The sequence below is a fragment of the Panulirus ornatus genome, chromosome 31 (genome assembly GCF_036320965.1).
Source record: "Panulirus ornatus isolate Po-2019 chromosome 31, ASM3632096v1, whole genome shotgun sequence".
NCBI classification, from domain to species: domain Eukaryota; kingdom Metazoa; phylum Arthropoda; class Malacostraca; order Decapoda; family Palinuridae; genus Panulirus; species Panulirus ornatus.
The window spans coordinates 3,674,145-3,694,765 of NC_092254.1; the positions used below are offsets into that span (position 1 = coordinate 3,674,145).

At 37.9% G+C, this 20,621-nt stretch overlaps 1 protein-coding gene across 1 annotated transcript in view; it reads left to right on the forward strand.

Annotated features, from left to right (window-relative positions):
* Positions 1–20,621, forward strand: part of sl (small wing phospholipase C gamma 1) — a 103,192-nt gene that overhangs the window by 70,047 nt on the left and 12,524 nt on the right. The window lies entirely within an intron of this gene.

Here is a 20,621-nt window from a genome sequence, read left to right on the forward strand (position 1 = left end):
CGGTCATTAAGTAATCCCAATAGGTCTTAACATTAATAAATTACCCTTCATTGTGAACATAGTACCTTAAATCAATATTCACTAGAAAACTGAAAACCTAATCTTAATCACCTAAGACCACTTATTCCTTACAACCATGACAGAGAGTTAGAAAGTACTTATGAAGCTGTGCTGAAGCCAATTTCTTATGGAACTTAACATGTAGAAAACTGCAAAATTGGAGACTGAGTTTGGAAGAGTGTGTGAAAGGAAGAAGTTTAGTGTAAATGTGGCTAAAAGTAAGTTTATTATGTTTAGCAGGGTAAAGGGACTGGTTAGTTGTGGTGTGGGTTTGAATTAAGAAAATTTGGAGGAAGTAAAGTGTTTTACATACCTAGGAGTCGAAGTGGGTGAGGGGGTGAAAAAAGGGTATTAACTTGGAAGGCACAAATGGGTATGTTTTGAAGGTATAGTAGTCCCAATAATGTTATATGGATGCAAAGCATTAGCTATATATGAGGAAGTGCGATGAAGGGTGGATGTGTTCGAAATGAAATGTTTAAGGATAATATGTTGGTTTGGTCAAGTAAGTACTAAAGGGTAAGAGATAGATATAGTAATGAAAAAGAGTGTAGATGACAAGAGTTGAAGAGGGTGTGCTGAAATAGTTTGGACACATGGAGAGAATGAGTGTGAAGCTGTTGGCAAAGAGGATATATATGTCAGAAGAGAAGGGAACAAGAAAAAGTAGACCAAAGTAGAGATGGAAGGATGGAGTCAAAAAGATTTTAAGTGACTAGGGCTGAACATGCATGAGTGAAAGGCATGTGCAGCATAGAGTGAATTGGAATGATGTGGTATACTGGGGTTGATGTGCTTTCAATGGACTGAACCAGGGCTTGTGAAACAGTCAGGGTACACATGGAAAGGTTTTTGGTGACTGGTTGTGGATGGGGAGCTGTGGTTTTGGTACATTCCACATGACAGCTAGAGAATGGATTTGAGTGAATGCAGCCTTTCTTGCTCTGTTCCAGGGACTACTTGCTAATGCAGAAAATGGTGATCAAGTATGAAAAAATTACACACACACACACACGCACACATATATTTTTTTTTTTTATTATACTTTGTCGCTGTCTCCCGCGTTTTGCGAGGTAGCGCAAGGAAACAGACAAAGAATGGCCGAACCACCTACATACACAAACGCCCATACACGCACATATACATTTCAACTTTTACATACATAGACATACACATATATACACGTGTACATACTCTTCATACTTGCTGCCTTCATTCATTCCCATTGCCACCCTGCCACACATGAAATATCACACACACACACCCCTCCAGCGAGGTAGCGCCAGGAAGAAAAAAGAAAAAAAAAAAAAAAAAAAAAAAAAAAAAAATGATTTATTTATTTATTATATTTAATCGCTGTTTCTCGTGTCAGCGAGGTAGGGCAAGGAAAACAGACAAAGAATGGCCGAACCACCTACATACACAAACGCCCATACACGCACATATACATTTCAACTTTTACATACATAGACATACACATATATACACGTGTACATACTCTTCATACTTGCTGCCTTCATTCATTCCCATTGCCACCCTGCCACACATGAAATATCACACACACACACCCCTCCAGCGAGGTAGCGCCAGGAAGAAAAAAGAAAAAAAAAAAAAATATATATATATATTATTTACCAACTCATTTTCCCTAACCCTCGCACTTTGCACACCAACTCGACCAAAACACCCTATATCTGCCACTCTATCATCAAACACATTCAACAAACCTTCAAAATACTCACTCCATCTCCTTCTCACATCACCACTACTTGTTATCACCTCCCCATTTGCGCCCTTCACTGAAGTTCCCATTTGCTCCCTTGTCTTACGCACTTTATTTACCTCCTTCCAGAACATCTTTTTATTCTCCCTAAAATTTAATGATACTCTCTCACCCCAACTCTCATTTGCCCTTTTTTTCACCTCTTGCACCTTTCTCTTGACCTCCTGTCTCTTTCTTTTATACGTCTCCCACTCAATTTCATTTTTTCCCTGTAAACAGAGAAGAGGTAGTAAAAGCTTTGCGGAAGATGAAAGCCGGCAAGGCAGCAGGTTTGGATGGTATTGCAGTGGAATTTATTAAAAAAGGGGGTGACTGTATTGTTGACTGGTTGGTAAGGTTATTTAATGTGTGTATGGTGAGGTGCCTGAGGATTGGCAGAATGCGTGCATAGTGCCATTGTACAAAGGCAAAGGGGATAAGAGTGAGTGCTCAAATTACAGAGGTATAAGTTTGTTGAGTATTCCTGGCAAATTATATGGGAGGGTATTGATTGAGAGGGTGAAGGCATGTACAGAGCATCAGATTGGGAAGAGCAGTGTGGTTTCAGAAGTGGTAGAGGATGTGTGGATCAGGTGTTTGCTTTGAAGAATGTATGTGAGAAATACTTAGAAAAGCAAATGGATTTGTATGTAGCATTTATGGATCTGGAGAAGGCATATGATAGAGTTGATAGAGATGCTCTGTGGAAGGTATTAAGAATATATGGTGTGGGAGGCAAGTTGTTAGAAGCAGTGAAAAGTTTTTATCGAGGATGTAAGGCATGTGTACGTGTAGGAAGAGAGGAAAGTGATTGGTTCTCAGTGAATGTAGGTTTGCGGCAGGGGTGTGTGATGTCTCCATGGTTGTTTAATTTGTTTATGGATGGGGTTGTTAGGGAGGTGAATGCAAGAGTTTTGGAAAGAGGGGCAAATATGAAGTCTGTTGGGGATGAGAGAGCTTGGGAAGTGAGTCAGTTGTTGTTCGCTGATGATACAGCGCTGGTGGCTGATTCATGTGAGAAACTGCAGAAGCTGGTGACTGAGTTTGGTAAAGTGTGTGAAAGAAGAAAGTTAAGAGTAAATGTGAATAAGAGCAAGGTTATTAGGTACAGTAGGGTTGAGGGTCAATTCAATTGGGAGGTGAGTTTGAATGGAGAAAAACTGGAGGAAGTAAAGTGTTTTAGATATCTGGGAGTGGATCTGGCAGCGGATGGAACCATGGAAGCGGAAGTGAATCATAGGGTGGGGGAGGGGGCGAAAATTCTGGGAGCCTTGAAGAATGTGTGGAAGTCGAGAACATTATCTCGGAAAGCAAAAATGGGTATGTTTGAAGGAATAGTGGTTCCAAAAATGTTGTATGGTTGCGAGGCATGGGCTATGGATAGAGTTGTGCGCAGGAGGATGGATGTGCTGGAAATGAGATGTTTGAGGACAATGTGTGGTGTGAGGTGGTTTTGATCGAGTAAGTAACGTAAGGGTAAGAGAGATGTGTGGAAATAAAAAGAGCGTGGTTGAGAGAGCAGAAGAGGGTGTTTTGAAATGGTTTGGTCACAGGGAGAGAATGAGTGAGGAAAGATTGACCAAGAGGATATATGTGTCGGAGGTGGAGGGAACGAGGAGAAGAGGGAGACCAAATTGGAGGTGGAAAGATGGAGTGAAAAAGATTTTGAGTGATCGGGGCCTGAACATGCAGGAGGGTGAAAGGAGGGCAAAGAATAGAGTGAATTGGATCGATGTGGTATACCGGGGTTGATGTGCTTTCAATGGACTGAACCAGGGCTTGTGAAACAGTCAGGGTACACATGGAAAGGTTTTTGGTGACTGGTTGTGGATGGGGAGCTGTGGTTTTGGTACATTCCACATGACAGCTAGAGAATGGATTTGAGTGAATGCAGCCTTTCTTGCTCTGTTCCAGGGACTACTTGCTAATGCAGAAAATGGTGATCAAGTATGAAAAAATTACACACACACACACACGCACACATATATTTTTTTTTTTTATTATACTTTGTCGCTGTCTCCCGCGTTTTGCGAGGTAGCGCAAGGAAACAGACAAAGAATGGCCGAACCACCTACATACACAAACGCCCATACACGCACATATACATTTCAACTTTTACATACATAGACATACACATATATACACGTGTACATACTCTTCATACTTGCTGCCTTCATTCATTCCCATTGCCACCCTGCCACACATGAAATATCACACACACACACCCCTCCAGCGAGGTAGCGCCAGGAAGAAAAAAGAAAAAAAAAAAAAATGATAATGGTGACTGTGAATGTAAAATATCATACATGATATGCATGAGCTCTGTAACAAAATACTTAAGTTTCAGAGAGATATATTTTTGGAAAATCAAGAAATCATAAAGGTCATTAAAATATAAACAAGAAAGTATTTCATCAGTACATAATCAGAATTTTGTACAGATGGACAAAACACTTTGATAATCTGAGAGCATTTACATGGAGTTAAAACACTGATTTTTGTCAATAAATTGTTTCAGTGAATATTCATCTTAAACTAATGTAAATTATATGTTTGGAAAAAAACTGTTCACAGGACTTAAATCATTTCATACTGGAAAGGGTTATAAAGGAATTTTCTTACTGCAGGTGAGAACTAACAAATTTTGAAATATTAAAAATTATTTTTTTGAGTTTTTAAACAGTATGTAATATGATTCGATAAAAACATGACACATTAGCTCTTTTTGGGTACTGCAGTCACTTGAAGTAGGCAACTCTTACCATCAAGGGAAAAATGATAAACAAGCCTCCCATGGTATTTGTAAAGTAATTTGAAAGTTCATACATTTGCACTACCTTGAGCCATACAGTAACATAGTAACCAGGAGTAACTGGTAACTAAGAGGCTAGTAAATGTATGTGCATCTTGAAAGCAGCATCCTTTACATATGTATGCAAGACATATGAAAATGTTAATATGCATGTCCTGCACGTACCCAGTTTTTATTACTGAACTCATATAAGAATACTTCCCACGTATTCTCTGCATGTCATAAAAGGTGACTAAAATGAGAGAGAGCGGGGTGCTGGAAATCCTCCACTCCTGTCTTTACTTTACCAAAAGAAGGAATAGAGAAGGGGGCCAAGTGAGGATATTACCTCAAAGGCTCAGTCCTCTGTTCTTAACACTACTTTACTAATGCGGGAAATGGCGAATGTATGGAATATTTTATTCATTATACTTAATCGCTGTTTCCCCGGTCAGCGAAGTAGCACCAAGAAACTGATGAAAAATGGCCCAATCACTTGTATACACATGTATGTACATAAATGCCCATACACACACTTATACATACATATACATCCAACTACATATACATCTATATACATGTACATGTTCATACTTGCTTGCCTTCATCCATTCCCGGTGCCACCCACCCCACAGGAAACAGCATCGCTACCCCCTGCTTCAGTGAGGTAGCACCAAGAAACTGATGAAAAATGGCCCAATCACTTGTATACACATGTATGTACATAAATGCCCATACACACACTTATACATACATATACATCCAACTACATATACATATATATATCATGTACATATTTCAACTTGCTGCCTTCATTCATTCCCATTGCCACCCTGCCACACATGAAATATCACACACACACACCCCTCCAGCGAGGTAGCGCCAGGAAGAAAAAAGAAAAAAAAAAAAAATGATAATGGTGACTGTGAATGTAAAATATCATACATGATATGCATGAGCTCTGTAACAAAATACTTAAGTTTCAGAGAGATATATTTTTGGAAAATCAAGAAATCATAAAGGTCATTAAAATATAAACAAGAAAGTATTTCATCAGTACATAATCAGAATTTTGTACAGATGGACAAAACACTTTGATAATCTGAGAGCATTTACATGGAGTTAAAACACTGATTTTTGTCAATAAATTGTTTCAGTGAATATTCATCTTAAACTAATGTAAATTATATGTTTGGAAAAAAACTGTTCACAGGACTTAAATCATTTCATACTGGAAAGGGTTATAAAGGAATTTTCTTACTGCAGGTGAGAACTAACAAATTTTGAAATATTAAAAATTATTTTTTTGAGTTTTTAAACAGTATGTAATATGATTCGATAAAAACATGACACATTAGCTCTTTTTGGGTACTGCAGTCACTTGAAGTAGGCAACTCTTACCATCAAGGGAAAAATGATAAACAAGCCTCCATGGTATTTGTAAAGTAATTTGAAAGTTCATACATTTGCCACTACCTTGAGCCATACAGTAACATAGTAACCAGGAGTAACTGGTAACTAAGAGGCTAGTAAATGTATGTGCATCTTGAAAGCAGCATCCTTTACATATGTATGCAAGACATATGAAAATGTTAATATGCATGTCCTGCACGTACCCAGTTTTTATTACTGAACTCATATAAGAATACTTCCCACGTATTCTCTGCATGTCATAAAAGGTGACTAAAATGAGAGAGAGCGGGGTGCTGGAAATCCTCCACTCCTGTCTTTACTTTACCAAAAGAAGGAACAGAGAAGGGGGCCAAGTGAGGATATTACCTCAAAGGCTCAGTCCTCTGTTCTTAACACTACTTTACTAATGCGGGAAATGGCGAATGTATGGAATATTTTATTCATTATACTTAATCGCTGTTTTCCCGTGTCAGCGAAGTAGCACCAAGAAACTGATGAAAAATGGCCCAATCACTTGTATACACATGTATGTACATAAATGCCCATACACACACTTATACATACATATACATCCAACTACATATACATCTATATACATGTACATGTTCATACTTGCTTGCCTTCATCATTCGTGCTCACCCCCACCCCACAGGAAACAGCATCGCTACCCCCTGCTTCAGTGAGGTAGCACCAAGAAAACAGACAAGGCCACATTCATTCACACAGTCTCTCGCTGTCATGTGTAAAGCACTGAAACCACAGCTTCCTATCCACATCCAGGCCTCACAGACCTTTCCATGGTTTACCCCAGATGCTTCACATGCCCTTGGTGTTGATGGACTCTGCCTGCTCATTACACTGCAAATGAAAAGTCACCTCTGGCAAGGCTGTATCATTGGGAATAAAGTCTCATTAAGGAACTTCTCACTCAAAAGAATTCTACATTTCCCTTGCTAATGGAAGGCTGCAGTAGCCTTTAGAATGGCACCAGATAGCATCAAAACTCATGAATATTTGTCCTGGAATAATTAGACAATTATATATTACCTCAAATCCCCTTGTGATGACATGGGTATAAGGGACGTGACACTCATGATACATTAAGAGCTCCAAGTATGTGCAAAGGGACTACATCACAAGGCAGTGGCCCAAGAGTAAGAGCTCCCATGGAAGGGATGGTAGAACCAAAAACACTTCTTTTGGCCTGCAACACTAGATGGGCCAGAACCCCTTATGTTCACTTCCAAACTTGTGCCCATAAGGATATGGTTTGAACCAAAGAGAGGGCAATTTTTAACCTGCATCACTTCATTCATGACACAGAAACTTCAAGAGAATAAGACAAAATGCTGTAAGTGCAACAGGTGGTTTTCATCTTTCAAGTTGAAAATGTAAATAGTTACATGAAATTTTTTACTTAATGGAATTTCTTTTTCTAATCTGACATTTTTATCATAAAAAACACACAGCAAGAGCTGACAATATATAACTTTTAATGAATATTATCTACAAATAATGATAGTTTGAGGACTTCTGAAAAGATTCCAACTTCAATCTGTTATCTTCATTATGCCTTATAGTATAGTCTTCCTAGATGGGCAAACATTAGTCATCCTACTTGTACATTTTTTCTGGCTGGGTAAACATTAATCATCCTACCTGCACATTTTTCTTAGCTGGACAAATATTATTTATCCTACCTGTATATTATTCCTAGCTGGGTAAACATTTGTCATCCAAACTGTACATTCTTCCTAGCTGGTAAACATTCATCATCCAAAACTTAAATTTTTCTTAGCTGAGCAAACAAAAGTCATCTTACCTGCAAATTCCTCCTAGCTGGGTAAACATTAATCATCCTCTCTGTAAATTATTCATAGCAGGATAAACATTGGTCATCCTACCTCTATAACCTTCTTAGCTGGATAAGCATGTCATCTTACATCTACCAATAGGGTCTGCTCAAGTGTAGTTTAAACCTAAAATACATGGGCACAACAAAATAGCCTTAAGAGTTCGGTCATTAAGTAATCCCAATAGGTCTTAACATTAATAAATTACCCTTCATTGTGAACATAGTACCTTAAATCAATATTCACTAGAAAACTGAAAACCTAATCTTAATCACCTAAGACCACTTATTCCTTACAACCATGACAGAGAGTTAGAAAGTACTTATGAAGCTGTGCTGAAGCCAATTTCTTATGGAACTTAACATGTAGAAAACTGCAAAATTGGAGACTGAGTTTGGAAGAGTGTGTGAAAGGAAGAAGTTTAGTGTAAATGTGGCTAAAAGTAAGTTTATTATGTTTAGCAGGGTAAAGGGACTGGTTAGTTGTGGTGTGGGTTTGAATTAAGAAAATTTGGAGGAAGTAAAGTGTTTTACATACCTAGGAGTCGAAGTGGGTGAGGGGGTGAAAAAAGGGTATTAACTTGGAAGGCACAAATGGGTATGTTTTGAAGGTATAGTAGTCCCAATAATGTTATATGGATGCAAAGCATTAGCTATATATGAGGAAGTGCGATGAAGGGTGGATGTGTTCGAAATGAAATGTTTAAGGATAATATGTTGGTTTGGTCAAGTAAGTACTAAAGGGTAAGAGATAGATATAGTAATGAAAAAGAGTGTAGATGACAAGAGTTGAAGAGGGTGTGCTGAAATAGTTTGGACACATGGAGAGAATGAGTGTGAAGCTGTTGGCAAAGAGGATATATATGTCAGAAGAGAAGGGAACAAGAAAAAGTAGACCAAAGTAGAGATGGAAGGATGGAGTCAAAAATATTTTAAGTGACTAGGGCTGAACATGCATGAGTGAAAGGCATGTGCAGCATAGAGTGAATTGGAATGATGTGGTATACTGGGGTTGATGTGCTTTCAATGGACTGAACCAGGGCTTGTGAAACAGTCAGGGTACACATGGAAAGGTTTTTGGTGACTGGTTGTGGATGGGGAGCTGTGGTTTGGAGATGGAAAAATGGGTGTTGTGGGGGGGGGGTTGTTTTGTTTGTTTGGGGTTGGGTTTATGGAATTGTATAGTTTTGTGGTGTTTGGATAAGGGAGGGAGAGGGAATTAGTGTAGGGAGTTGATTTTTGGTGATTAGTTTTTCTGGTATATATATATAATATATATATATATATATATTATATATATATATATAATATATATATATATATATATAATATATATATATATATAATATATATATATATATTATATATATATATATAATATATATATATATATATAATATATATATATATATATATTATTTACCAACTCATTTTCCCTAACCCTCGCACTTTGCACACCAACTCGACCAAAACACCCTATATCTGCCACTCTATCATCAAACACATTCAACAAACCTTCAAAATACTCACTCCATCTCCTTCTCACATCACCACTACTTGTTATCACCTCCCCATTTGCGCCCTTCACTGAAGTTCCCATTTGCTCCCTTGTCTTACGCACTTTATTTACCTCCTTCCAGAACATCTTTTTATTCTCCCTAAAATTTAATGATACTCTCTCACCCCAACTCTCATTTGCCCTTTTTTTCACCTCTTGCACCTTTCTCTTGACCTCCTGTCTCTTTCTTTTATACGTCTCCCACTCAATTTCATTTTTTCCCTGTAAACAGAGAAGAGGTAGTAAAAGCTTTGCGGAAGATGAAAGCCGGCAAGGCAGCAGGTTTGGATGGTATTGCAGTGGAATTTATTAAAAAAGGGGGTGACTGTATTGTTGACTGGTTGGTAAGGTTATTTAATGTGTGTATGGTGAGGTGCCTGAGGATTGGCAGAATGCGTGCATAGTGCCATTGTACAAAGGCAAAGGGGATAAGAGTGAGTGCTCAAATTACAGAGGTATAAGTTTGTTGAGTATTCCTGGCAAATTATATGGGAGGGTATTGATTGAGAGGGTGAAGGCATGTACAGAGCATCAGATTGGGAAGAGCAGTGTGGTTTCAGAAGTGGTAGAGGATGTGTGGATCAGGTGTTTGCTTTGAAGAATGTATGTGAGAAATACTTAGAAAAGCAAATGGATTTGTATGTAGCATTTATGGATCTGGAGAAGGCATATGATAGAGTTGATAGAGATGCTCTGTGGAAGGTATTAAGAATATATGGTGTGGGAGGCAAGTTGTTAGAAGCAGTGAAAAGTTTTTATCGAGGATGTAAGGCATGTGTACGTGTAGGAAGAGAGGAAAGTGATTGGTTCTCAGTGAATGTAGGTTTGCGGCAGGGGTGTGTGATGTCTCCATGGTTGTTTAATTTGTTTATGGATGGGGTTGTTAGGGAGGTGAATGCAAGAGTTTTGGAAAGAGGGGCAAGTATGAAGTCTGTTGTGGATGAGAGAGCTTAGGAAGTGAGTCAGTTGTTGTTCGCTGATGATACAGCTCTGGTGGCTGATTCATGTGAGAAACTGCAGAAGCTGGTGACTGAGTTTGGTAAAGTGTGTGAAAGAAGAAAGTTAAGAGTAAATGTGAATAAGAGCAAGGTTATTAGGTACAGTAGGGTTGAGGGTCAATTCAATTGGGAGGTGAGTTTGAATGGAGAAAAACTGGAGGAAGTAAAGTGTTTTAGATATCTGGGAGTGGATCTGGCAGCGGATGGAACCATGGAAGCGGAAGTGAATCATAGGGTGGGGGAGGGGGCGAAAATTCTGGGAGCCTTGAAGAATGTGTGGAAGTCGAGAACATTATCTCGGAAAGCAAAAATGGGTATGTTTGAAGGAATAGTGGTTCCAAAAATGTTGTATGGTTGCGAGGCATGGGCTATGGATAGAGTTGTGCGCAGGAGGATGGATGTGCTGGAAATGAGATGTTTGAGGACAATGTGTGGTGTGAGGTGGTTTTGATCGAGTAAGTAACGTAAGGGTAAGAGAGATGTGTGGAAATAAAAAGAGCGTGGTTGAGAGAGCAGAAGAGGGTGTTTTGAAATGGTTTGGTCACAGGGAGAGAATGAGTGAGGAAAGATTGACCAAGAGGATATATGTGTCGGAGGTGGAGGGAACGAGGAGAAGTGGGAGACCAAATTGGAGGTGGAAAGATGGAGTGAAAAAGATTTTGAGTGATCGGGGCCTGAACATGCAGGAGGGTGAAAGGAGGGCAAAGAATAGAGTGAATTGGAGCGATGTGGTATACCGGGGTTGATGTGCTTTCAATGGACTGAACCAGGGCTTGTGAAACAGTCAGGGTACACATGGAAAGGTTTTTGGTGACTGGTTGTGGATGGGGAGCTGTGGTTTTGGTACATTCCACATGACAGCTAGAGAATGGATTTGAGTGAATGCAGCCTTTCTTGCTCTGTTCCAGGGACTACTTGCTAATGCAGAAAATGGTGATCAAGTATGAAAAAATTACACACACACACACCCCTCCAGCGAGGTAGCGCCAGGAAGAAAAAAGAAAAAAAAAAAAAATGATAATGGTGACTGTGAATGTAAAATATCATACATGATATGCATGAGCTCTGTAACAAAATACTTAAGTTTCAGAGAGATATATTTTTGGAAAATCAAGAAATCATAAAGGTCATTAAAATATAAACAAGAAAGTATTTCATCAGTACATAATCAGAATTTTGTACAGATGGACAAAACACTTTGATAATCTGAGAGCATTTACATGGAGTTAAAACACTGATTTTTGTCAATAAATTGTTTCAGTGAATATTCATCTTAAACTAATGTAAATTATATGTTTGGAAAAAAACTGTTCACAGGACTTAAATCATTTCATACTGGAAAGGGTTATAAAGGAATTTTCTTACTGCAGGTGAGAACTAACAAATTTTGAAATATTAAAAATTATTTTTTTGAGTTTTTAAACAGTATGTAATATGATTCGATAAAAACATGACACATTAGCTCTTTTTGGGTACTGCAGTCACTTGAAGTAGGCAACTCTTACCATCAAGGGAAAAATGATAAACAAGCCTCCCATGGTATTTGTAAAGTAATTTGAAAGTTCATACATTTGCCACTACCTTGAGCCATACAGTAACATAGTAACCAGGAGTAACTGGTAACTAAGAGGCTAGTAAATGTATGTGCATCTTGAAAGCAGCATCCTTTACATATGTATGCAAGACATATGAAAATGTTAATATGCATGTCCTGCACGTACCCAGTTTTTATTACTGAACTCATATAAGAATACTTCCCACGTATCTCTGCATGTCATAAAAGGTGACTAAAATGAGAGAGAGCGGGGTGCTGGAAATCCTCCACTCCTGTCTTTACTTTACCAAAAGAAGGAACAGAGAAGGGGGCCAAGTGAGGATATTACCTCAAAGGCTCAGTCCTCTGTTCTTAACACTACTTTACTAATGCGGGAAATGGCGAATGTATGGAATATTTTATTCATTATACTTAATCGCTGTTTTCCCGTGTCAGCGAAGTAGCACCAAGAAACTGATGAAAAATGGCCCAATCACTTGTATACACATGTATGTACATAAATGCCCATACACACACTTATACATACATATACATCCAACTACATATACATATATATATCATGTACATATTTCAACTTGCTGCCTTCATTCATTCCCATTGCCACCCTGCCACACATGAAATATCACACACACACACCCCTCCAGCGAGGTAGCGCCAGGAAGAAAAAAGAAAAAAAAAAAAAATGATAATGGTGACTGTGAATGTAAAATATCATACATGATATGCATGAGCTCTGTAACAAAATACTTAAGTTTCAGAGAGATATATTTTTGGAAAATCAAGAAATCATAAAGGTCATTAAAATATAAACAAGAAAGTATTTCATCAGTACATAATCAGAATTTTGTACAGATGGACAAAACACTTTGATAATCTGAGAGCATTTACATGGAGTTAAAACACTGATTTTTGTCAATAAATTGTTTCAGTGAATATTCATCTTAAACTAATGTAAATTATATGTTTGGAAAAAAACTGTTCACACTATCCTCAATGCCTCCTGAAACTTCACATAACTGATTCCACTAGAAACCATGCACTAGTGTTCATACACCCAGTCATAAAAAGTTACTGTGCTGTACAAATATTCACATTGTCCTTGGTGCAGAATGAGCCTTTACCCTGACCCAGGTACTATATGAACTTTCACACTGTCCCTGATGCACTGCCTTCACACTCCCTCAAACACCATACATGTCTTCATATTATTCTCAGTATGTTCTGGACCTTCACATTTATGATGGTGTACAAAACTTCAAGTTGATCTTACCACTCTTATCAACCACTGCATTACCTTTACCACAGTGCGAGTCATTAATCTAACTTAGGTGCTGTACAAACATTAATACTTCTTACTGCAAAAAAACCTTCTTAGATGATTCTTTACATTTTATGGTGTAAATTTTCAAGGCTGTTCCTGGTTCTCTTCCTCAGAATTCACATCATAAACTATGATACACATTTTCCTAATTTGAACTGTTATATAAAATTCAGCCTTAATGAGGAATCCAACTGGCTAATGAAGCTACACGACACATTATAAAAGTCCCTGAGAATACATTAGGACTACAATAAGGACCATTCAAACAATGAAGATGTGCCATTACAGATTAAAGTGTTTTCAAATTAAGTGCACTACCCATAAAAAAAATATATGAAATGAATGTTTCCTTACAGAATTTCCCTTACAAAAACTTATTTGAACATAATTTTACAACAACTAATAATGTAATCACAAGTTATGTAGAAATATGAAGTCAATACCAAAAAGAACTATACAACATAAAGAATCATAAATAAAATGCTGTTATGCTGGAATCCTGCAGAACAGCAACACCATGTTTCACATGATGATCTTCGGCTCTAAGACGGAAGCACCTATGCTCTTGTGAGGTAGAACCATCCCACCATTCACATAAAGTTCATCTTTCACAATTACATCCTCTCCAAGCACTGACACATTCTCCATCCGAACCTGTAAATTGAAAAAACGTAAAGTTTTGATCACAAGTTTGGTAGCACCATCCCACCATTCACATAAAGTTCATCTTTCACAATTACATCCTCTCCAAGCACTGACACATTCTCCATCCGAACCTGTAAATTGAAAAAACGTAAAGTTTTGATCACAAGTTTGGTAGCACCATCCCACCATTCACATAAAGTTCATCTTTCACAATTACATTCTCTCCAAGCACTGACACATTCTCCATCCGAACCTGTAAATTGAAAAAACGTAAAGTTTTGATCACAAGTTTGGTAGCACCATCCCACCATTCACATAAAGTTCATCTTTCACAATTACATTCTCTCCAAGCACTGACACATTCTCCATGTGAACCTGTAAAATTAAAAAAAAAAAAAAAAAATGATAATGGTGACTGTGAATGTAAAATATCATACATGATATGCATGAGCTCTGTAACAAAATACTTAAGTTTCAGAGAGATATATTTTTGGAAAATCAAGAAATCATAAAGGTCATTAAAATATAAACAAGAAAGTATTTCATCAGTACATAATCAGAATTTTGTACAGATGGACAAAACACTTTGATAATCTGAGAGCATTTACATGGAGTTAAAACACTGATTTTTGTCAATAAATTGTTTCAGTGAATATTCATCTTAAACTAATGTAAATTATATGTTTGGAAAAAAACTGTTCACACTATCCTCAATGCCTCCTGAAACTTCACATAACTGATTCCACTAGAAAACTGAAAACCTAATCTTAATCACCTAAGACCACTTATTCCTTACAACCATGACAGAGAGTTAGAAAGTACTTATGAAGCTGTGCTGAAGCCAATTTCTTATGGAACTTAACATGTAGAAAACTGCAAAATTGGAGACTGAGTTTGGAAGAGTGTGTGAAAGGAAGAAGTTTAGTGTAAATGTGGCTAAAAGTAAGTTTATTATGTTTAGCAGGGTAAAGGGACTGGTTAGTTGTGGTGTGGGTTTGAATTAAGAAAATTTGGAGGAAGTAAAGTGTTTTAGATATCTGGGAGTGGATCTGGCAGCGGATGGAACCATGGAAGCGGAAGTGAATCATAGGGTGGGGGAGGGGGCGAAAATTCTGGGAGCCTTGAAGAATGTGTGGAAGTCGAGAACATTATCTCGGAAAGCAAAAATGGGTATGTTTTGAAGGTATAGTAGTCCCAATAATGTTATATGGATGCAAAGCATTAGCTATATATGAGGAAGTGCGATGAAGGGTGGATGTGTTCGAAATGAAATGTTTAAGGATAATATGTTGGTTTGGTCAAGTAAGTACTAAAGGGTAAGAGATAGATATAGTAATGAAAAAGAGTGTAGATGACAAGAGTTGAAGAGGGTGTGCTGAAATAGTTTGGACACATGGAGAGAATGAGTGAGGAAAGATTGACCAAGAGGATATATGTGTCGGAGGTGGAGGGAACGAGGAGAAGTGGGAGACCAAATTGGAGGTGGAAAGATGGAGTGAAAAAGATTTTGAGTGATCGGGGCCTGAACATGCAGGAGGGTGAAAGGAGGGCAAAGAATAGAGTGAATTGGAATGATGTGGTATACTGGGGTTGATGTGCTTTCAATGGACTGAACCAGGGCTTGTGAAACAGTCAGGGTACACATGGAAAGGTTTTTGGTGACTGGTTGTGGATGGGGAGCTGTGGTTTTGGTACATTCCACATGACAGCTAGAGAATGGATTTGAGTGAATGCAGCCTTTCTTGCTCTGTTCCAGGGACTACTTGCTAATGCAGAAAATGGTGATCAAGTATGAAAAAATTACACACACACACACCCCTCCAGCGAGGTAGCGCCAGGAAGAAAAAAGAAAAAAAAAAAAAAATGATAATGGTGACTGTGAATGTAAAATATCATACATGATATGCATGAGCTCTGTAACAAAATACTTAAGTTTCAGAGAGATATATTTTTGGAAAATCAAGAAATCATAAAGGTCATTAAAATATAAACAAGAAAGTATTTCATCAGTACATAATCAGAATTTTGTACAGATGGACAAAACACTTTGATAATCTGAGAGCATTTACATGGAGTTAAAACACTGATTTTTGTCAATAAATTGTTTCAGTGAATATTCATCTTAAACTAATGTAAATTATATGTTTGGAAAAAAACTGTTCACAGGACTTAAATCATTTCATACTGGAAAGGGTTATAAAGGAATTTTCTTACTGCAGGTGAGAACTAACAAATTTTGAAATATTAAAAATTATTTTTTTGAGTTTTTAAACAGTATGTAATATGATTCGATAAAAACATGACACATTAGCTCTTTTTGGGTACTGCAGTCACTTGAAGTAGGCAACTCTTACCATCAAGGGAAAAATGATAAACAAGCCTCCCATGGTATTTGTAAAGTAATTTGAAAGTTCATACATTTGCACTACCTTGAGCCATACAGTAACATAGTAACCAGGAGTAACTGGTAACTAAGAGGCTAGTAAATGTATGTGCATCTTGAAAGCAGCATCCTTTACATATGTATGCAAGACATATGAAAATGTTAATATGCATGTCCTGCACGTACCCAGTTTTTATTACTGAACTCATATAAGAATACTTCCCACGTATTCTCTGCATGTCATAAAAGGTGACTAAAATGAGAGAGAGCGGGGTGCTGGAAATCCTCCACTCCTGTCTTTACTTTACCAAAAGAAGGAACAGAGAAGGGGGCCAAGTGAGGATATTACCTCAAAGGCTCAGTCCTCTGTTCTTAACACTACTTTACTAATGCGGGAAATGGCGAATGTATGGAATATTTTATTCATTATACTTAATCGCTGTTTTCCCGTGTCAGCGAAGTAGCACCAAGAAACTGATGAAAAATGGCCCAATCACTTGTATACACATGTATGTACATAAATGCCCATACACACACTTATACATACATATACATCCAACTACATATACATCTATATACATGTACATGTTCATACTTGCTTGCCTTCATCCATTCCCGGTGCCACCCACCCCACAGGAAACAGCATCGCTACCCCCTGCTTCAGTGAGGTAGCACCAAGAAAACAGACAAGGCCACATTCATTCACACAGTCTCTCGCTGTCATGTGTAAAGCACTGAAACCACAGCTTCCTATCCACATCCAGGCCTCACAGACCTTTCCATGGTTTACCCCAGATGCTTCACATGCCCTTGGTGTTGATGGACTCTGCCTGCTCATTACACTGCAAATGAAAAGTCACCTCTGGCAAGGCTGTATCATTGGGAATAAAGTCTCATTAAGGAACTTCTCACTCAAAAGAATTCTACATTTCCCTTGCTAATGGAAGGCTGCAGTAGCCTTTAGAATGGCACCAGATAGCATCAAAACTCATGAATATTTGTCCTGGAATAATTAGACAATTATATATTACCTCAAATCCCCTTGTGATGACATGGGTATAAGGGACGTGACACTCATGATACATTAAGAGCTCCAAGTATGTGCAAAGGGACTACATCACAAGGCAGTGGCCCAAGAGTAAGAGCTCCCATGGAAGGGATGGTAGAACCAAAAACACTTCTTTTGGCCTGCAACACTAGATGGGCCAGAACCCCTTATGTTCACTTCCAAACTTGTGCCCATAAGGATATGGTTTGAACCAAAGAGAGGGCAATTTTTAACCTGCATCACTTCATTCATGACACAGAAACTTCAAGAGAATAAGACAAAATGCTGTAAGTGCAACAGGTGGTTTTCATCTTTCAAGTTGAAAATGTAAATAGTTACATGAAATTTTTTACTTAATGGAATTTCTTTTTCTAATCTGACATTTTTATCATAAAAAACACACAGCAAGAGCTGACAATATATAACTTTTAATGAATATTATCTACAAATAATGATAGTTTGAGGACTTCTGAAAAGATTCCAACTTCAATCTGTTATCTTCATTATGCCTTATAGTATAGTCTTCCTAGATGGGCAAACATTAGTCATCCTACTTGTACATTTTTTCTGGCTGGGTAAACATTAATCATCCTCTCTGTAAATTATTCATAGCAGGATAAACATTGGTCATCCTACCTCTATAACCTTCTTAGCTGGATAAGCATGTCATCTTACATCTACCAATAGGGTCTGCTCAAGTGTAGTTTAAACCTAAAATACATGGGCACAACAAAATAGCCTTAAGAGTTCGGTCATTAAGTAATCCCAATAGGTCTTAACATTAATAAATTACCCTTCATTGTGAACATAGTACCTTAAATCAATATTCACTAGAAAACTGAAAACCTAATCTTAATCACCTAAGACCACTTATTCCTTACAACCATGACAGAGAGTTAGAAAGTACTTATGAAGCTGTGCTGAAGCCAATTTCTTATGGAACTTAACATGTAGAAAACTGCAAAATTGGAGACTGAGTTTGGAAGAGTGTGTGAAAGGAAGAAGTTTAGTGTAAATGTGGCTAAAAGTAAGTTTATTATGTTTAGCAGGGTAAAGGGACTGGTTAGTTGTGGTGTGGGTTTGAATTAAGAAAATTTGGAGGAAGTAAAGTGTTTTAGATATCTGGGAGTGGATCTGGCAGCGGATGGAACCATGGAAGCGGAAGTGAATCATAGGGTGGGGGAGGGGGCGAAAATTCTGGGAGCCTTGAAGAATGTGTGGAAGTCGAGAACATTATCTCGGAAAGCAAAAATGGCATGTTTGAAGGAATAGTGGTTCCAAAAATGTTGTATGGTTGCGAGGCATGGGCTATGGATAGAGTTGTGCGCAGGAGGATGGATGTGCTGGAAATGAGATGTTTGAGGACAATGTGTGGTGTGAGGTGGTTTGACCGAGTAAGTAATGTAAGGGTAAGAGAGATGTGTGGAAAATAAAAAGAGCGTGGTTGAGAGAGCAGAAGAGGGTGTTTTGAAATGGTTTGGTCACAGGGAGAGAATGAGTGAGGAAAGATTGACCAAGAGGATATATGTGTCGGAGGTGGAGGGAACGAGGAGAAGTGGGAGACCAAATTGGAGGTGGAAAGATGGAGTGAAAAAGATTTTGAGTGATCGGGGCCTGAACATGCAGGAGGGTGAAAGGAGGGCAAAGAATAGAGTGAATTGGAATGATGTGGTATACTGGGGTTGATGTGCTTTCAATGGACTGAACCAGGGCTTGTGAAACAGTCAGGGTACACATGGAAAGGTTTTTGGTGACTGGTTGTGGATGGGGAGCTGTGGTTTTGGTACATTCCACATGACAGCTAGAGAATGGATTTGAGTGAATGCAGCCTTTCTTGCTCTGTTCCAGGGACTACTTGCTAATGCAGAAAATGGTGATCAAGTATGAAAAAATTACACACACACACACCCCTCCAGCGAGGTAGCGCCAGGAAGAAAAAAGAAAAAAAAAAAAAATGATAATGGTGACTGTGAATGTAAAATATCATACATGATATGCATGAGCTCTGTAACAAAATACTTAAGTTTCAGAGAGATATATTTTTGGAAAATCAAGAAATCATAAAGGTCATTAAAATATAAACAAGAAAGTATTTCATCAGTACATAATCAGAATTTTGTACAGATGGACAAAACACTTTGATAATCTGAGAGCATTTACATGGAGTTAAAACACTGATTTTTGTCAATAAATTGTTTCAGTGAATATTCATCTTAAACTAATGTAAATTATATGTTTGGAAAAAAACTGTTCACAGGACTTAAATCATTTCATACTGGAAAGGGTTATAAAGGAATTTTCTTACTGCAGGTGAGAACTAACAAATTTTGAAATATTAAAAATTATTTTTTTGAGTTTTTAAACAGTATGTAATATGATTCGATAAAAACATGACACATTAGCTCTTTTTGGGTACTGCAGTCACTTGAAGTAGGCAACTCTTACCATCAAGGGAAAAATGATAAACAAGCCTCCCATGGTATTTGTAAAGTAATTTGAAGTTCATACATTTGCACTACCTTGAGCCATACAGTAACATAGTAACCAGGAGTAACTGGTAACTAAGAGGCTAGTAAATGTATGTGCATCTTGAAAGCAGCATCCTTTACATATGTATGCAAGACATATGAAAATGTTAATATGCATGTCCTGCACGTACCCAGTTTTTATTACTGAACTCATATAAGAATACTTCCCACGTATTCTCTGCATGTCATAAAAGGTGACTAAAATGAGAGAGAGCGGGGTGCTGGAAATCCTCCACTCCTGTCTTTACTTTACCAAAAGAAGGAACAGAGAAGGGGGCCAAGTGAGGATATTACCTCAAAGGCTCAGTCCTCTGTTCTTAACACTACTTTACTAATGCGGGAAATGGCGAATGTATGGAATATTTTATTCATTATACTTAATCGCTGTTTTCCCGTGTCAGCGAAGTAGCACCAAGAAACTGATGAAAAATGGCCCAATCACTTGTATACACATGTATGTACATAAATGCCCATACACACACTTATACATACATATACATCCAACTACATATACATCTATATACATGTACATGTTCATACTTGCTTGCCTTCATCCATTCCCGGTGCCACCCACCCCACAGGAAACAGCATCGCTACCCCCTGCTTCAGTGAGGTAGCACCAAGAAACTGATGAAAAATGGCCCAATCACTTGTATACACATGTATGTACATAAATGCCCATACACACACTTATACATACATATACA